Below are 19,590 nucleotides of genomic sequence, written 5' to 3'. Positions count from 1 at the left end.
AGAAAGTGCAACACAAAATGCAGGAGAAGTGCTCACCCACTTCTGTTAATGGAAAATTTTCACCCATTCAAAAATGCCTTAAACAACTTGGAATACATTTGCATAAATATATAACTAATTACCGGTATGACTAAAATACAACAATATTGGCTGGCACTTCGTCATTCAAAAAAACATAGTGAGGAGTGTTTTTTTAATTGCCTCGAAAGCGATTTATATTCCCCTGCCAATACTATACACAGACATACAAACATAAAAAAGCACGCGTGCTTGTATTCCATTTAGAAAAAATGTTTATTTTCAATTTATTTTTTTTTTTATTTTATTGTAGTTGTTTTCGCTTTGTCACTTCCACCTTAGCTTATAAATAAATTGCTGCAAATGTGCATACGCGCTAGCTATTAGTTATTACATATGTACACATTACATACATTTATATTTAATTTCGACAAATACAATTTCGACGCTACACTCAGTCGCCCATTGATCGTACAGCGCTTTGACTGATGCGCCAAGCGTTGAAGCGATATTCGCATTGCTTAGTGTTTGTGCTAATTTTTTTTGTTGGGCAGTCAGTCGCAACGGGTTGCGCGCGAAAATGCTAATAAACGCCGCCATATATTCACCTATGAGTGTGTTTGAATGTCTGTGTACATACCCTATTTTGTCAAGCGACAATCTAACGAACAGGCCCACAATTGTCAAACGCGTATTTCAAGGTCACTCGTCATCGTCGCCGCAAAAAATGGGAGGAAGCGCCGAAAAAAATAAAAGGTATACAGAGAAGCAAAAGGTGAAAAGCAATAAAAATAAACATTTCATCGAACCATTTGTAGAGAGGTGTATACAGTTACTCATAAAATGAACGTACATTTATTAAAATTCTTAGAAGGAAATTTGAAATATAAAATATTAATTGGTAAGTGTTAGAGAGTTGCGAAACGAGCAAACTATACCAGTTGTTTAAACTAATTGACAGATATGGTGCAATCTTACCATTTCCAATAATAAAATGTGTTTAAAATTTTTAAAATAAATCTTGGTAGTATTGAAGAAAGCGGTTACTCCACACTCTCTCAAAGTTTAGAAGACTCTCTCTCCGCATACTCTATTATATCGAATTCAACTCGCTAATTTTTGTTTTTTTTTTTTCAACTTACAGTTGTGTTCAAAATAATAACACGACAGTATATGCATCGTCCACCGAATACAAAATACCACCACAGACACACTATGATAACGGTAAAACATGAAGGGTCAAAGCTATCAGCTATTTTATGTTGCTAAGCCAATATATTGTATCTACAATGTCATGGATCAACATGTCTACGTTGATATTTTGAATAGCACCATGTTACCTTATACTGAATACGAAATAGCTCTGAAATGAGTCTTCCAGTAGGATAATGTCACGAAACGTACAAGTCGGCTAGCCTTGGCCTGCGCAATGGTTCTACCTCAATTCCATTGATAACATATGTGGTGATATTCAAAAAATCAATAATCGCGAACTTTGGAAAATAGTGAAGGATTCTTGGAAAGAATTATCTAAAACCCGTCATGAAGGCCTAATTATCTCTATTCCGCGTCCCTGCTACGCAGTTTTTTATAATAGGAACTTTTCGACCAAATACTGAACTCCATTTGATCAATCGCCCCTAAGAAAGAATTTTTTATATGCGAAAAGAGCGCCTTAAAGTATAGTATACATATAAAATATGTAGGCGATAACTTTTCTTTGGCGTTACGATATACTTCAAGAATACCAATTTAGGAACGAAACGACGATAAGAACGACGACGACTTAGAAACGACTATTAAAACGACAACCACAATGGGAATAGGGCCGAATATCAATATATGTATATTCTTTAGATTTACCTATGTTTCAGATATTTTCTTAAGCCAGATGTGAAATTTACTTTTTATAAGAAATTCAAATATTGACTTAGCACTATTATTTTTTTGAACACAGTTGTATATTTGAATATAGCAGTTAGTTGCGTTTAGGCGAGTTGTTTGTTCGATTCGCCACACTCTGAAATATATACATACATATATAGGGTTATAATTTTTTTATTTTTCATACAACTGCACATTATACAGATGTTTTTTAAACCCTATTCAGTCAGTGTATACTAGATTAGTATTTGTTGTTGTTGCTTATATTGCTCATTATTTGCAGTTCTCTCTCTCTCTGTCATTAATTGTTCACTTTTTTGTACAATTGTCAACATATGACAATATGTGAATATATACCTATGTATCTATACATATATAAATCTGTTTTCGTTTCGCCAGATATATGGGCGTCAAGCGCGCTAATTTTGTTTTTCCCTTAGCGATGAGTAGCGATGTTGTTTTTTTTTTTTGAATACTTTTCCCATTGTAGTATTATTTTTTTTTGTTCCACATGAGTACTCACTGTGATTGATTGATTTTGCAAACAAAATATTTAACGCCTCAATGGAGCAAAATATTTTGCGATTATTAGTAGACAATATGTACATACATGAAAAAGGGTGGTACTCTTTAGTTTTTACCGTATATTTCAACAAAATGCGTCATACCTGTACAATTAATTGTATACTTATTAGTTCACTTTTGCCTTCAGCAGCCAACTTCAAGCCATAACATGTTGTCCAAATTATAAATGAACACAAATTTTCTGATTATTCGTGTTTTCGACAGTTCTCTGACATTTTGCACGTCAATTTAGCATTCGTTCTTAATTAATATTGAACATTGATGATCTGTTACCTCAAAAAGTGCATAGTGAGGTTTCGTGAAATAAGAAATAAATCAGGAAATTGTAAAAAAATAACTATGGTATTGAAAAATGTTGAGAAACATACAATAACGGTACTTTTCAAAACATATATGAAGCGATTATCCTCTAAGATATTATTTCGTAACATCAAATTTCGATTGCAGGATGATTTTGGTTTCCCCTCACAAAGTTTGGAAAGCTGTCCAAACTCGGGACCATCTCCGGTTATTCCAAAAAAAAAAAAAAAACGTGAACTCGACTATTATAGAAACATGACTCTATTCGTATAATTACTAGTTAATCGCCCACTCATAGCCACTAGTAGTTAACTGAGATTATATATACTTACCTTATATACCGCCAGTAGTTTAACATTATTTATATAATTATTATAATTTTATTTGTTATCTCATCTCCGTTAAAAGCTATTTTATGTTTTTTTTTTTTTCTTTTTTGCATCAGATGAAAACGCTGGTTAAACGTTGGCCTCCTTGCAATTTAGCTAGCCATACTTTGCATATCTTGAAACGTTTTCTTGCAATTTGCCACATCTTAACGCGGCGGCATGACGTAATTCTCTTATTTTGTACCTGCTTAAGGTCATCTCGTTAAATGAAAGTCGCTTGATTGCTGAAGCAGCTTAAATGGAAAATCGCAAAACTCCACGTTTGAAATTTATATTGGCGATGCATGCTGCTGCGCTCGTTGTATTTGTATTTATTGTGTGCATTGTTTATATTTTTGCTCAGCGCACAGAAAAGTGTTTTAGTTGTTGTTTTAGTAATAGTTATTTGCATATATTTACAGATGTACATATGTGGCTTTGTGCGCATAGTGTAGGAATTAATGAGTGTACACACCCACGCGCCGTTGTTGGTAGCGTTTATGCGGTTACTTTGTTGTTGTTCTTTTTGTTGCGCGCCCGCATTAGTCAGACTGTGCGATTTGTTTTAATTTCATTTAAATATATTTGTGTTCTTTTAAATGATAGGTGTTCGCACATATGTAGGTATGTATGTATATAAAGCGATGAGCAATATTGCTAATTGATAGTTGGAAGCGCTGAATGAAGTCATTTTATATATAGAGCTTTGATATTTTCACTCAGTTGTCTCTATAAAGTATACTTTTCTGTTGTTGTATGTATGTATGTATGTATGTTCATAAACTACTTATACTCAATCACGTGATCTAGTATTGATTAATTTTGTGACTCGTATGACATGGAATATATCAATCAAAAGCTATAGATACTGTAATTAATCAGTGGCTTTAACTGTGAAGAATTCAAAATCTTCTCTATTTGATGAATGAATTTTAGTTCTGAGCATTTTGACCCATAGTTCTGAGACCTTACAAAAAATAGTACACTTCATGCTAATATTTAAAAAAATAAACCCCTAATAATATTTTTATTTTATTGATTTTATTTATTTATTTTGATTTTCTTCCGTATTGGAAATAATTACCTTAAAATCAAAAAAAAAAAAAAAATTTCTAAATAAAATGCATAATTTTTCCACTCTAGTGTAGATTCCTAATTACGTAATAGCAAGTAAAGCCATTTAGAATTTTTTTTATCCATACTTATCCGCATTCCTTGATTAAATTGTACACAGTAACTCCCATCAATCAATTTGTACGGTAACCTACCTACAGCTGATACAAAATAGCAAACACGAGTAAACACAATTCAATTATTTACGAAGCAATGATTGATTTGCCACCTAAATTCACAACGAATCACAAAAAAAAGTGCAAATAAATGAACAAATTCACGCGATATTGATATATTTGCTGCTCATTAGTAGGACTGCGCGGCGTATGAATGACATTAATAAACTAAAAAAAATATATCGCATGCGATAAATACTGCAAGTGAAAGTTAAATAACATTACACATTAATTTAACACGTTCATGCGTGTTTCTTAATGCTTTTCTTACAATTTACAAAAATAATCGCATGCGATAAATAAAATATTGCAAGTAATTCACTTATCCACCTAAGCTCACAACGAATCACAAAAAAAGTGCAAATAAATAAACAAATTCACGCGATATTGATATATTTGCTGCTCATTAGTAGGACTGCGCGGCGTATAAGTGACATTCCTATACTAAAAAAAAATATCGCATGCAATAAATATTGCAAGGGACATTAAAATAATATTACACATTAATTTAACACGTTGACGCGTGTTTCTTAAAGCTTTTCGTATAATTTACAAAAATAATCGCATGCGATAAATAAAATATTGCAAGTAATTCAATTATTTACGAAGCAATGATTGATTTGCCACCTAAACTCACAACGAATCACAAAAAAAAGTGCAAATAAATAAACAAATTCAGGCGATATTGATATATTTGCTGCTCATTAGTAGGACTGCGCGGCGTATGAGTGACATTAATATACTAAAAAAAATATATCGCATGCGATAAATATTGCATGGGAAATTTCAATAATATTACACATTAATTTAACACGTTTACGCGTGTTTTTAAAAACTTTTCTCACAACTTACAAAAATAATCGCATGCGATAAATAAAATATTGCAAGTAATTCACTTATCTACGAAGCAATGATTGATTTGCCACCTAAGCTCACAACGAATCACAAAAAAAAGTGCAAATAAATAAACAAATTCACGCGATATTGATATATTTGCTGCTCATTAGTAGGACTGCGCGGCGTATGAGTGACATTAATAAACTAAAAAAAATATATCGCATGCAATAAATATTGCAAGTGATAGTTAAATAACATTACACATTAATTTAACACGTTGACGCGTGTTTCTTAAAGCTTTTCTTACAATTTACAAAAATAATCGCATGCGATAAATAAAATATTGCAAGTAATTTACTTATCTACGAAGCAATGATTGATTTGCCACCTAAGCTCACAACGAATCACAAAAAAAAGTGCAAATAAATAAACAAATTCACGCGATATTGATATATTTGCTGCTCATTAGTAGGACTGCGCGGCGTATAAGTGACATTCCTATACTAAAAAAATATATCGCATGCAATAAATATTGCAAGGGACATTAAAATAATATTACACATTAATTTAACACGTTGACGCGTGTTTCTTAAAGCTTTTCTTACAATTTACAAAAATAATAGCATGCGATAAATAAAATATTGCAAGTAATTTACTTATCTACGAAGCAATGATTGATTTGCCACCTAAGCTCACAACGAATCACAAAAAAAAGTGCAAATAAATAAACAAATTCAGGCGATATTGATATATTTGCTGCTCATTAGTAGGACTGCGCGGCGTATGAGTGACATTAATATACTTAAAAAAAAATATCGCATGCGATAAATATTGCAAGGCACATTTAAATAAAATATTACACATTAATTTAACACGTTGACGCTTGTTTCTAAAATATTTTCTTGCAATTTACAAAAATAATCGCATGCGATAAATATTGCTAGGGACATCAAAATAATATTACACATTAATTTAACACGTTGACGTGTGTTTCTTAAAGCTTTTCTTACAATTTACAAAAAAAATTGCATGCGATAAATATTGCTAGGGACATCAAAACAATATTACACATTAAATTAACACGTTGACGCGTGTTACTTACAATTTTTGTTTAATAAAAAATTCGGTAATCACATATATAATATAAAACAGATTTATTTATTTTTTCCACTCTTCAGACTTTCTGTCTCATAAATTAAACTTCTTACTTACTTTTATTGCCCACCGCATCAACTTGTTGCATGCTTTAGTCAACATTCACTCCATAATAGAAGTATTTATTGTATTTGTATTTCCTGGTGTCTATTTGCATTTCTTGTCTTGTATTACTTTGTAATTATAGCCCAGCTACGTCATATTAAAGCACTGCTATGCATGACGCCATGCTTGTAAATATTCCAATAGCCCTATAAATAAGCGTGAAAAACGCATTAAAGCATATGCATTCACAAACACGACAAATTGGCTGTGAGCCCACCGCCATCATAGACCAAAAATAGCTTTCCGTCTTTCATATCGCATTACGCGCGATTCGTAAACATTGCTTCAGAGACCAGCCCATAATACATACCCACATATTGCTTTATAAAGTCTGTCTGACGTTTTGACTGTGCCGTTGTTTCGAGTGTGATTGCCGCCACATTAATGTCAGTGTCAACGTTTGCTTTGTTTATCTTATCGGCGTATTGTACTCGTATTATCTACTGACACGGTACTTTTACGCATTTTTGACTTCATTAACTGGTAATGGTTTTGATGCAGAAAAATTTTATAGTGAAGAAAAATATTTATTTAAATTAATTTTTTAATATCTCAATTTCTGGGAATCGCCTAGAAAATATCACTGAAGAATATCAAAACAATTTGTGCCAAGTCAGTGGGGTTTATGACAATGGCAAAGAATGACATCTAAAATCACATTTGGTATTAACCATTCTTATATATCTATGAATTTTCAATGGCTGCCTACCGAAGAACTTAAGGCAGTAGTCTGCTTTAGAAGCCGAAAAAAAGCGTTTTTTTAGCAATTTTTTTTGAAAGGGAAGGAATCGATTCCGGTTAACGGAATTTTAAGACGATAGTGTACTATATTTAAGGCTTAAAAAACAATATTTATTATTAAAAAATATTAAAATTTTTTCAAAGTTGTAAGTATTTTTCTGGTTTTTCAGGAGCGCCTGGAGTCTGCACCTGTAAATCGGTGCCGGTGATGGAGGTCGTGCGATGCATCTGAAACAGTCGAACCAAGTTTTTTTTTTTTTAATTTTATAAGTTTCTTTTCTTTATGAACTAAAAAAATACCGAAGAAGTTATAAAATTCCAAATTTTTTCGAAGTTTGAAAAAAAAATTTACTTTTTTAAGCAAAAATATTGACTTTAAGTTGCAAAACAAGTAGTTTAAATAATACTTCTGTCCAACTTTTGTAGTTTAGAAGATAATTTAATACCGAAGCTAGAACACTTTGGTTTTTTTCGATCGGAGATCATATATTCTTTTTGCTATCGCCGGCACCGTTTTCTAACACTTGTGAAAATGAAAAGAAAAGAAAACGCGCTTTAAAGTTCTGCCTGAGCATTCGCACCTGCTCGACGCTCGGCCACTAAAACTGCTCTAGCTTCGAAAATATGTCGAATTGGCTTCTGGAATTTTAAAGACATATTCTTGGATAGTTTTGGAAGAGATTTAAAACAAAACAAAAAATCGATTTTTTGAAGCCTGTAAAGCAGACTACTGCCTTCTTCATCGGTTGTGGTACAGAAAGTTTCTTTCTTAAAAAAAAAAATTATAATCATATTTATAGCATTTATTTATGCTTCGGTGACATACTTTCTGCTGCTCTCTACATGTTTACATGCTTCCTCTTTATCACACAGTTCTTTCGCCAGTTTCGACATTAATTTAATTTCATTCACTTGTTCACACTTGTGACATGAAAATTGCATTCAATTGTCTTGTTGTCTTCTCACTGGCTTCTAAAAGTTAAATGGTTTATAGTGTTTGGCTCAAATTTCTTTCAAATGAATATACATACATGCGAATATGTCTTATCTTTTCGTTTGGACATTATTGCTAAATGGTTTAAATGGTAATGGTTATATGTGGTAAATGCATTTAGTTAGACATTTGAGTTAGCATATTTTCCGTTGCGGTTTTCTTTGGTTTACAGTTTGAACTTTTTTATTTCCAAAATTTTTTTTTATACTCTCGCAACAAAAGTTGCTAAAGAGAGTATTATAGTTTTATTCACATAACGGTTGTTTGTAACACCCAAAACTAAACGAGTTAGATATAGGGTTATATATACCAAAGTGATCAGGGTGAAGAGTGGAGTTCAAATTCGAATGTCTGTCTGTCTGTCCGTCCGTCCGTCCGTCCGTCTGTGCAAGCTGTAACTTGAGTAAACATTAAGATATCTTGATGAAATTTGGCACACTTATTTCTTGGCACCATAGGAAGGTTGCTTTCGAAAATGAGCCACGCCCACAAAATGGCGAAAACCGAAAACACATAAAGTGCCATAACTAAGCCATAAATAAAGCTATGGAAATAAAATTTGGTATGAAGGATCGCACTATAAAGGGGCATATTTGGATGTAATTTTTTTTGGGAAGTGGGTGTGGCCCCGCCCCCCACTAAGTTTTTTGTACATATCTCGCAAACCAATAGAGTTATATAAACCAAACTTTCTTCAGCTGTTTTTTTAGCCACTTCCTAATACAGTCCAAAAATGAAAGAAATCGGATCATAACCACGCCCACCTCCCATACAAAGTTTAGGTTGAAAATTACTAAAAGTGAGTTAACTCAGTAACTAAAAACGCCAGAAACACTAAATTTCACATAAGAAATGGCAGATGGAAGCTGCACTCAGATTTTTTTACAAAATGGAAAATGTGCGTGGCGTCGCCCACTTATAGGTCAAAAACCATATCTCAGGAACTACTCGACCGATTTCAATGAAAGTTGGTTTGTAATAGTTTCCTTACATCCCAATGATATGTTGTAATCGCTTCATAACCACGCCTACTTCCTATATACCAGAACTTTGAAGACGATCTGAATCGTTTACTTTACATTATATAAAGTAAGTACTAGTGAAGATATCGGTGCAGAACTTTGCACAAATACCATGTTAATAGTGTGGCAGCCCCATTCTAAAAAACGCCGAAATCGGACCATAGGTTTTTAAGGCCCCATATATCGAACACGAGGACCTCGGTGCTTCTAACCTAATATTATGGTTTCCAACTTTCAATGGACTTTATACAATATATATGACGAATATGCGGGTCAAACTGTGTATTATATAATATAAATAAAGTTAAATAAATAAATTGCGAGAGTATAAAATGTTCGGTTACACCCGAACTTAGCCCTTCCTTACTTGTTTTTTCTATTTTTTGAAGATATTGAGACTTTTGGCTTGTTAACAATTTATATTTGCTTTGTATTTCATATATTTTAATCTCGAATCTGGAACAAAATCAAACTTTTCCAACACTTTATTCACTTTAAGCGTTCTCACGCCATCTTAAACTAACCAGTAAAATCTTATTTCTTGCAATTAAAATACAAAAAATAATTTCAAAAACAATAAAAATAACTTGAAAATCAATAATCTGCTAGTTTTTTCAATTGATTCAGCTTTCATACATACCTATTTCATCTCAATAACTCATAAACTGATCTACCATAAAATAAGTAAAATAAACAATTTTGCCACCATAATCACCTTCATCAGTGCTCTCATGCACGCTCATCAACAATTTTGCGCTTTCTTAATTTTTCTGCTTTTACAAAAAAGAAATATTCAATTACATCATCCGCACGGTGCATACATACATAGATACACACACAAGACCAACTAAATACGGACATAAAATTTTCCAAACAATTACCTTTCAACACCGTCGTTTTGCCTCTTTGTATACCGAGATTCTACTCGTATTTTGCACGGTTGCTTTTAGTTTGCTTCTTCTTCTTGCCACCTACACTTTTCCATTCATTCGTATACTTTTGTTTAGATGCCTTTGAATGGAAAATGTCAAGTTCGTTAAAAATTTATATACATATAAGCTGGTTCGTGTGTTTAACGGTATGAGGTGTGTGTGTGTGGTTTCATTAATTTGTGTATTTCTAAGGTTGAGCAATAAGTAATTAAAAGCGAAAAAGTGGCAAACCACCAGTCATTCTATATACCATAGATACATGGATGTATATGGTTGTATATATTATTATAAAGCCAAATAGGGTGGGTTGAGTTGGAATTGAATCGAATAATGTTTCATATATTTCACTAGTATTTACGATATAAGAAGTAGCTTGGGTCAGGGTTACCTTTTTATATTGTATTTCTTGTATTGTGTAACCTTTTGTGACCTTAAGAAAGACAATCGAATTGAATCGAAGTGTTTATAAAACCCGTATAAAATGAAAGAACCTCACATCTGGGGGCAGATCAGTTTGAGTTCAGTCTCGCATGAGATAAATTTCTGAGTTTTTGAAAACCGACATCTTGACAACACTAAATAAGTTAGACTAAGCCTTTGTAAAATAAAAATGCCCGCGGAGTCAGCAAAAAGTTCATATATAATCTATCTTGAGCTACGCTTATAACCCTTAACAACACTGCCGATCAATGCTCTACATTCATGAAAGTATTTCATAGAATTTCGGATCTAAATCTAGAACAAAAGTCGTCAGTTTGTGGTCTGTAAAGTGTAGAATTTTGGTACATGTGGTGGAAGGAACTGTTCCGTAAGTTTCTTTTAAGAATTTTTTCCTATGGCATACATATTCTTGGTAGTGTTATTGTTTCATGATCTCAAAGTTGACGAGTCGACTGGAGAACATCAAAAAATATTTGACAGTAATGTTTGGTATGAATTACAGATACCAGATACTAAGCTGAGCCAGTGACCTACACCTTTTTCTAATAGCTTTAAATAAAGTAGTTTCCAGTAGAGGTCGCCCTCAGCATTATTTTTCTTAATTGACAGATGACTTCAAGATATAAAGTATATTACAAATATTAGAATAGTAGAAGCATCTAGCAGAGATATAAGAATCTTTTATATCTAGCGAAGTTTCCTTAAATATAATCTTATTTTAAAGCTTAAACCAAACTTATACCACAAACTACTCGTATATACATATTTACAAAAGCAGTTCGTGCACCACTACCGTTGATACGCCACATGCGGAAAGCAGAAATAAATGCAAATTTAACTGTATTTTACGCGCACAGAAATTGATTTTGTAGTAACTTTTATAGCACTGCCATTGCCATTGTCATTGCCACTGCTGCAAGCGGAGATTTATTCTCCGATTTTTATTCATATTCTTGTTCACACATATACTATATATTTCTAAGTGCCCGCAGTTGCCATATGGTTTGCCATTTGATTGGCTGCCAGCCCAATCGCTTTTGGCTGCTGTAAATTAGCCGCCCACAGTCTCTCAGATGTTGGCTCAAAAAGTAAATGAACACCAATTGACAGCGCGCAGTGAGTTAAAGCTCTGAATGGGAAAATAAATGTTCGCATGTGGGTTTCACTTCCTTCTGCCTTTTTTGGTTGAATAGCTGACTACTTTCGAACACGCGTTGGACATATACGTACGTATATACTTTAGGTACTTTAGGCACCTATTTATTTTAGACTTCTCATAATTCTCATATTAGACAATGGAGATAAAATAGAATGCAAATCCATCACTATTCTGTAATTGAATGGCCAATAATTTACACACACAAATATACATGCATTCATTCATTTAAATATCAATTCGTTTAAAGCTCTGCCACTTTATCACTTCTCAACCGGTTCTATTATTTTGTAATTTATTATTATTTAAACTCTTGGAACACGTTCTATTGGGTACTTTGACAAACACGAAATTAAAAAGAAACGCGTCTTTCAACTTTCACGTCTCTCTTGTTCTTCAAAGTGAGAATTCGAAAAATAACGGTGTTATTGCAAGTCTTATGAGGTTGAGGTTTGATATGCTAGTATCATAAGTGTGAAAATTCCCTTCCGTATGACACCAAAATCGGTTCAGATTTACCCAAGTTATGACATGCGCGTCAAAGAAAGTACTGTGTGCAACGGAAATGATCAAAGATGAAGTAAAACAACCGGAACCAGAAATCCTCATGCCATCAATTTTAACAGGTTATTGAGTAAAGAAAGCGGAAGTCTCTTACCGGAAACCGGATATGAACCAAACGGAAGTTTGTCATGGACAGTTAAACTGTCAACTTCCGCATCTTAGACATTTTCTTTAGAATTTATTTCCGTTTACAGATTTTATTTCCGGTTACCTAACATCCGTTTCCGGTGATCGAGATCCGATCAGAGTTGGTGACATTTGAATTTCCTGTTCTGATTGTTTCGCTTCCTTTTTGGTCACTTCCGTTGTACACAGTACTTCCGTTCACCCACATATATATATATATATATATATCGGTGACCCAACTTCCGCTTATGTCCGACTTCCGTTTCTTGTGATCTACATCCTATTTAAGTTGGTGACATGTGTATTTCCTGCTCCGGTTGTTTCACTTCCTCTTTGATCATTTCCGCTACGCACAGTACTTCCTTTGACGCAACAATTTTCTGTTGGCATACATACATATCTGCACATTTCTGGTATCCTAGTATAAATCGACATTTGGGAACTTTGCAAAAACCACAATAAAACTGCGCTGCGCTACCAGGAAGAGCAGTGGCAGAGCAGCGGATCAGTGTGGAGCAGTACAACTTTTTGAATGGTCATAACTCGAGTAAATCTGAACCGTTTTTAATGATCTTGGTGTCATACGAAAGGGAATTTTCACACCTATGACGCCGGCATATCCAATCTGAAGTAAATTTCATAAAAACTAGCAATAACATCGCGAATTTATGCCATTTTCACTTTTATGAAAAAAAGCTTGTTTGAGATATAGTTGTTTTGGTGCCATAAATTGTTGAAATCCTGTAAGAGTTTGATTGATTCTAGTCTATTCAAAAGTCCATCTAAAAACGAACGAACGAACCCTAAACATTGCGAAAGTATAAAAAGTTCGGTTACACTCGCATTTAGCGCTTCCTTACTTGTTTTTCTATACGTTCGCTGGTTTTCAATAGAAGTGCCATTTTTGCCACATATCTATTTTTAAATACCACATTTTATTGCGGTTCTCTATATATTTATTATGTATTGGCATCATCAATTTGGTGTTGATTGTTTGTTGTTGTGTTGTTACTCAATAATACCCACCTTATCACGGCATTACGAAAAAGGCAAAAGCGACTTAATGTCTGCGATATCTGTTAGCTGTTGGCAAATTGTTGTAATAATTCGTTGTTGATATCTACCGGTTTTGCTGTATTTGATGCTTTACATGCAATTCTCGTCAAGTTTGTTGTTTCTCTCAAAGCTACAATCAAATAAATTTATTTCTGTTTATAATCGTATATACATTTATAATTGGCAAAATAAATTGGTTAGTTTTCGATATGCTGGAATGATAATGTAATTGATATGAAGCTTTTCTTGAAAATACTAAAGTGTTAATGAATTCTAAAAAAATCGATGACAACTTTATTGCTGACTCGTTTTCAAACCCTCAATAGAATTTTTTATAGAGTTAGAACAATTAGTTCACCACTTATTAATTCGCTACTCGACTATTTTAACCCACTTTTATATATAGTAAGTAGCAGCAATTCACCCGAACTAATTAATGAACAAACACTTGTTTCAGCTGCCTTTACGTCCCTTATATGTATATGTAATGTTCCCAGTGAACAACTGCATTTTGTTGAATATTTAAAATTATATTTGTATATATTTCGCTTTTTATGTCTTTCCATTTGGATTTCTATGGAAGTGTAATTAGTGGTTCATAAATATACATAAATCTGTCGCTTTTTCAATTGCTCAACTGTTTTGCGATTCCTAGAATTTTACCCGCATCTTTCTCCACTACAGTTGGCACTTTAAAAACCGTAAAATTTGCTTTATAATAATAACACGTTGCATTTCGCTTTTCAGAAAATCAAAACTAAATTATTTCGTCTGAATTCTTCGTAAACAATGAAAACTAAAAGAAATAATAAAACTGTGATTGAAATATACTCTACTCTCAATTGATCTTTATTTCCTAACACATTTATGTCAACTCCGAATTTTGTTTATTTTAATATTTACTTACTTTTCAAAACTCATAAACATAACGAAGTAGTCAACAAATTCTTCAAACGTATGTAGGTACGTCATTCTTGCAAGGCAAGAAAAGTTAAATATGCCAACAAGAGTGCTGCACCTGAAAACTCTAAGCCTATTATATTAGGTCTACAAGTTTGCTTCCGCCGTTTTCCAATAGATGTCTCTAGGGTCAAGCACTGGTCGGTTAAATCGATTTTTTTTATATCGATCTTGGACATTTGTGTCAACAAGACCGGCATGGTGGTGGAAGGGAGAAGATTTTCGAAGAGCCAGATTTGGAAGCATTACTCGACCAATATGCGTTTCAAACCCAAGAGGAATTGGCCGAATCGTTGCAAGTGACACAGCAAGCCGTATCAAAACGCCTCAAAGCCATTGGGATGATTCAGAAACAAGAAAACTGGGTTCCTTACGACTTGAAACCAAGAGATGTCGAACGGCGCTTCTTTGCACGTGAGCAGCTGCTTCAAAGGCACAATGAAAGGGATTTTTACATCGCATTGTAACTGGCGTCGAAAAATGGGTCCACTACAATAATCCTAAGCGATGAAAATCATGGGGAAAGCCTGTAAATGCCTCCACGTCGACGGAAAAACCGACCATTCACGGTGCCAAAGTCATGCTCTGCATTTAGTGGGACCAGCTGGGGGTGATATATTATTAGCTGCTAAAGCCAAGTGAAACCATCACAGGAGATCGATACCGAACGCAATTGATGCGTTTGAGCCGAGCACTAAAAGAAGAACAGCCACAGTACGAGTAAAGACATGATAAAGTCATTCTCCAGCATGACAATGCTCGGCCTCACGTCGCAAAGGTGGTCAAACAATATTTGGAGACGCTGAAATGGAAGACGTTGCTCCATCTGACTACCACTTCTTCTGATCGATGGCACACGGTCTACCTAACGAGCACTTCAGTTCTTAGGAAGAAGTCAAAAATTGGATTGATACTTGGATCGACTCGAAAGATGAGGAGTTCTTACGTCACGGAATACCCATGCTGCCAGACGGATGGTCAAAAGTAGTAGCTAGCGACGGCCAATATTTTGAATTTTGCGGAAACAAAGTTGTAGACCAATACGTTGTCTGATTGAGTTATGCGAATTGGAAATTTAAATGAGAAGCCGATATTAAACCCCTTCAGAATTATATATTTGCAATTTTCAGCCGTTTCAGACTGAATATCTTCCTGTCTTCCCTGCCTATATATGAAATATAGCTAATAGAAGGAAGAAACCAACCAGCTAACTAACCGAAGCACACATTTTTTATCCACTGTTGGGAAGAAACATCAAACTTTAATGAGTTGATTACGAGGCTTCACGATTTTTAAAGCCGGTTGTAAATAAAAACAACGATTAAAAGAACTATATTCCTTAGAACCAGGGTTTGTAATACTATATTTAACATATAAAAAATAGTCGAACCCGGAACCATTCAATATTTCAGCTAATCAAATCTTAGCGGAAAAGAAAGAGATGGAGATATCAAATCTTATCGTTTTCCTCTGTCAAAACCGCCTGCTGATATCTATGTTCCCACTATTGACTATTTTACTTTTCACATTTTTCATAGGGAAGCCGGTGATATTAAGTTCTAAAAAATCAACAACAATTTCGTTACCTACTGTAGCTGATAACTTAAATTAAAAAAATAATAATAATTGAACGTTGAATTTTGGTGATTGTGAGTTTCGTGCCGTTAAATCCATTGTTATTATGGAGGAAGAAGATTGTTATTAAGATAAATTTCGAATAATTTTTATTATGCATAGCTGCTTTCTACACTCATTCTTTACTCATTTATAATACACTTTCTATATAGTTATAGAAATATATTTACCTATGCATTATACATACGTATGTACAGATATACAGTATCCGCGCTTTTTATTTCCCTTCTAAACCATAAAATTTGAATATTTGTTATTTTTATCGCAGAGTTTGCTGCTTTGCAAAAATCACTCTCAATTTGGTGATATTTTATACACATATACATACATACATTTGCAACTGATCTGTGCTTAATGTAGGTGGAAAAAAGCTTAGGCAGTCATAGCGCCGGCAACGGCAACAACAACAATGCATTTAGCGGCAGTCAAAACAAGCTAACTAAACGTAAAGTTTGTTGTTGAATTTATTTACTTTTTTCTATTTTTTTATCTTGTTTTGTGCTCTCTTTGGCGCTCTTTTTAGCTTTATTCTGCTCTGCTCTCCGCTACACTCTCACACATTCATTATTATCTGACTTTTAGTTTATTCGTTTATTTGTATGTAGAACTTTTCTGCCCATTGCCGCTCGTTTGGATACAGTTTGAGCTTACGCTGCACAGCCACAAAACTTTTCGCCGCCTCAACTGTTGTTTAGTTGAATTTCAGCTTCATCGCGTTGAACTTGAAATTCTTTTTTAACAATTTTATTTTTCGGTTAATTTTTATGAAATTCTTTTGGTTTGTGGATTAACTGTTAATTGTGCATCGTGTATGTTCATACATATGTAGCTGATACTGCTTTTTTATTTATTTATTTACTTGGTTAAGCGCACCACATTATTTTTTGTGTACTGTGTAGTGTTTGTTGTAGCAATCTGAATCAGAAATATGTGCTTATTAATTATATCAACCAATATGCTTACGTATGCAAGCAACAGGTGTGTGCGTATTGCTTTCGAAAGTGTTTATTCTTGTTTTTATGATTATCAACAAAAGTTTGTTCCAACATTTTAGTTTGTTGTTTGTTTGTGTAGTATAAATAAATGCTGTGTAGACAAGTTTTATCCATAACTTTCTCAATTAAGAATGTATTCAATGTATCAATGGATCTGAATAATTATTTAAAAATGTCTGTATTCTTAAGGGGCTATACCAGTTTAACCCATGAAAAATTAGGCATTTTTGGTGAATTTTTTTTTTAAGAAAGTACTCGATAGAATGTTTCGAATATTCACCTATATTTTAAGATTTTTTTTTTGCAACAATATTGTAAAATAACGGTGTTATGTGCTGTCTTCGGAGGTACCAAGACTGTTCGAATGCCCAACTGTTGCCATGATTCCGGCTGAATGAGTAGCTGAAACAAAAAAATTCAAAAAAATTATTAAAGTTGAAGTTTTTCCTATACAATGACCTACGATTTTTGACCGAATCTCATTTTGATCAAAAATCAACAAAAAGGCGTAGTTCTGAAAAAAATTTCGTTTTTTTTTGGAAAAAAAATTGTCGTTTTTTTAATGCCAAATTGACAATTTTATATTCAAGAATACTCAGTTTAAATTTGGTCGGTCGGCCAGTTTCTAATGATTTTATGATGTCAGCAATTTTGAGGAATGTCGCTTCGAGAAAAACGCGTTTAAAGTTTCGACTATCGCTGGTTATACCTGTGCGCGGTCGCTCTTTAATACGCTGCCATTCAAAAACTATTCAAGATACGACCTTGCCGATTTCACAGTATATTGAAAGTATAAACTATCGAATAAGCAAAAAATAAAAAAAAATCGATTTTTTGAAAGTGTCACATTGGTATAGCCCCTTAAAGGAGAGAGATTGAAATACTAAGAAAATTATTTAAGACAGTATCTTATTGTATATCAAAATATTCTCCAAATCAATGAATTTTCTTTTAATGAATTGTAAATAGAGAATTCAGAATGCAAGACATTTCGTACCCGCCGTGAATTACAAAAATATATATTTTGGATGGGATAAATGTGCCAATGGTATTTTATATAAATTTAGAGAAAACCTTTTTGTTGACTCACTCACTTCCTTGACTATTTTGGGGCCAAACAAACTCACTTCATCCCCTACGTGCTTTTGTTTCAGTTGTTTACCGCCAAAAGTTTTCGTCAGTGCTTAAGGGGTTACATGGGTTTCGTGGATTCAAAAAATAGATTTTTGTTTTTTAGCTTATTAATTTCTACAACATCTCAAGAATATTGCCCTAAATTTTCAAGTCGATCCGAATAATAGTTTCAGAGATACTTTAACGCGTTTTTCTCGAAACCGTGTTTTCAAAGTCGGTTGTCAAATTTTCTCGAAAACTGCTCAACCGATCTTGATGAAATTTTGGATAGGTGTTGGAGATTCAATTTACTCGTGCTTGAACGAAGAATTTTATTATTTTGGAATTACAACTATTTAAAAAAAAAAAACAAAATGTCAAGGAAATTTGACCGAAATTTTTATTTTTTTGGAAAAATGTCAATTTTTCAATTTTCAATTTTTTTTTGTCTTTTCTTCGTTCAAGCACGAGATTATGGTCTTACCTAAAACACTTATTTTTGTTTCTTCATTTTGGATGATCCTATCAGGAGTTATGCTGACAACGCGGAAGCATCTTTTTTCCAAGGGGTCATCGGAAATGACGTCGCAATGGAGTTTTAATTTTTTTTTGAAAATTTCAGAAATTATTCTTTAAATATGTATCTATAAGACAAAAAAAATCTTGAATTAAATAAATAATTTTTTACATGAAAAAAAAATATTGAAAATAGGTCATTTTTTATGCGACAAAACCAATGTAACCCCTTAAGTAAAATATCCGTTGATATCATATCATAAAAAGAGCACATAAAACATAAATAATCACAAATTCAACTAATTTAAATTTAATTTCTCTTCCTTATAGGTAATCCTTCACGTAGTGCAGTGTTCATTGGCAGTGAGTTAAAAATCGTGCAAAGCGTGTAAATTAAATGAATGTGTAGTGCAATAAATAAACATAAAAGTGCACAAACATATCCCTACCCCAATACCCCAAACAACCTGACCCAACAAGTGTATTAGTTGAGGGCGCGCATAGCTCTTACCGCCATAACCCCATCCCCAGAGTAACAGCGCAACGGCATCCCACGCCCAAAATAACCGTTGCAGCCCAACCAGCTGCAATCAAACCAATAACCGGCGTGTTATAGCACCAATCGTGCAACAAATACAACACGCATCCCCACCAAGTGGACGCTGTGTACGCCACAACAACTCACAATCGCAAGTGTGTCGTGCTGTCGTGCGTACGGCGAAAATACCCGAGAAGCGTCACTCCACCAATCAGTTGCTCAAACGCGATCGCTACTACTATCAGGTGAATCCGCAGACG

The 19,590-nt window shown here is 33.6% G+C and overlaps 2 long non-coding RNA genes across 3 annotated transcripts in view; one reads left to right on the top strand and one right to left on the bottom strand.

Annotated features, from left to right (window-relative positions):
• The window catches only part of LOC114804493 (uncharacterized), a 46,798-nt gene extending 27,336 nt beyond the window's left edge, over positions 1-19,462 (top strand). The window contains exon 3 of the long non-coding RNA XR_003752680.2: positions 19,123-19,462. This is a non-coding gene — a long non-coding RNA (uncharacterized LOC114804493). The remainder of the gene's footprint in view (positions 1-19,122) is intronic.
• Positions 9,398-19,128, bottom strand: LOC128920081 (uncharacterized). Of its 2 annotated transcripts, XR_008470212.1 has the most exons (4): positions 18,761-19,128; positions 17,444-17,565; positions 13,544-13,703; positions 9,398-10,309 (listed from the first exon to the last, which is right to left on the bottom strand). It is a non-coding gene; the product is annotated as an uncharacterized LOC128920081 (long non-coding RNA). The 2 variants fall into 2 exon arrangements; XR_008470211.1 differs by having other exon boundaries at positions 9,398-13,703.
• Positions 19,463-19,590: the final 128 nt, after the last annotated feature.

The sequence above is a fragment of the Zeugodacus cucurbitae genome, chromosome 3 (assembly GCF_028554725.1).
Source record: "Zeugodacus cucurbitae isolate PBARC_wt_2022May chromosome 3, idZeuCucr1.2, whole genome shotgun sequence".
In the NCBI taxonomy this organism is placed as follows: Eukaryota; Metazoa; Arthropoda; class Insecta; order Diptera; family Tephritidae; genus Zeugodacus; species Zeugodacus cucurbitae.
Note: the sequence above shows the minus strand (reverse complement) of the source record. Positions and strands in the feature narration are given on the sequence as shown.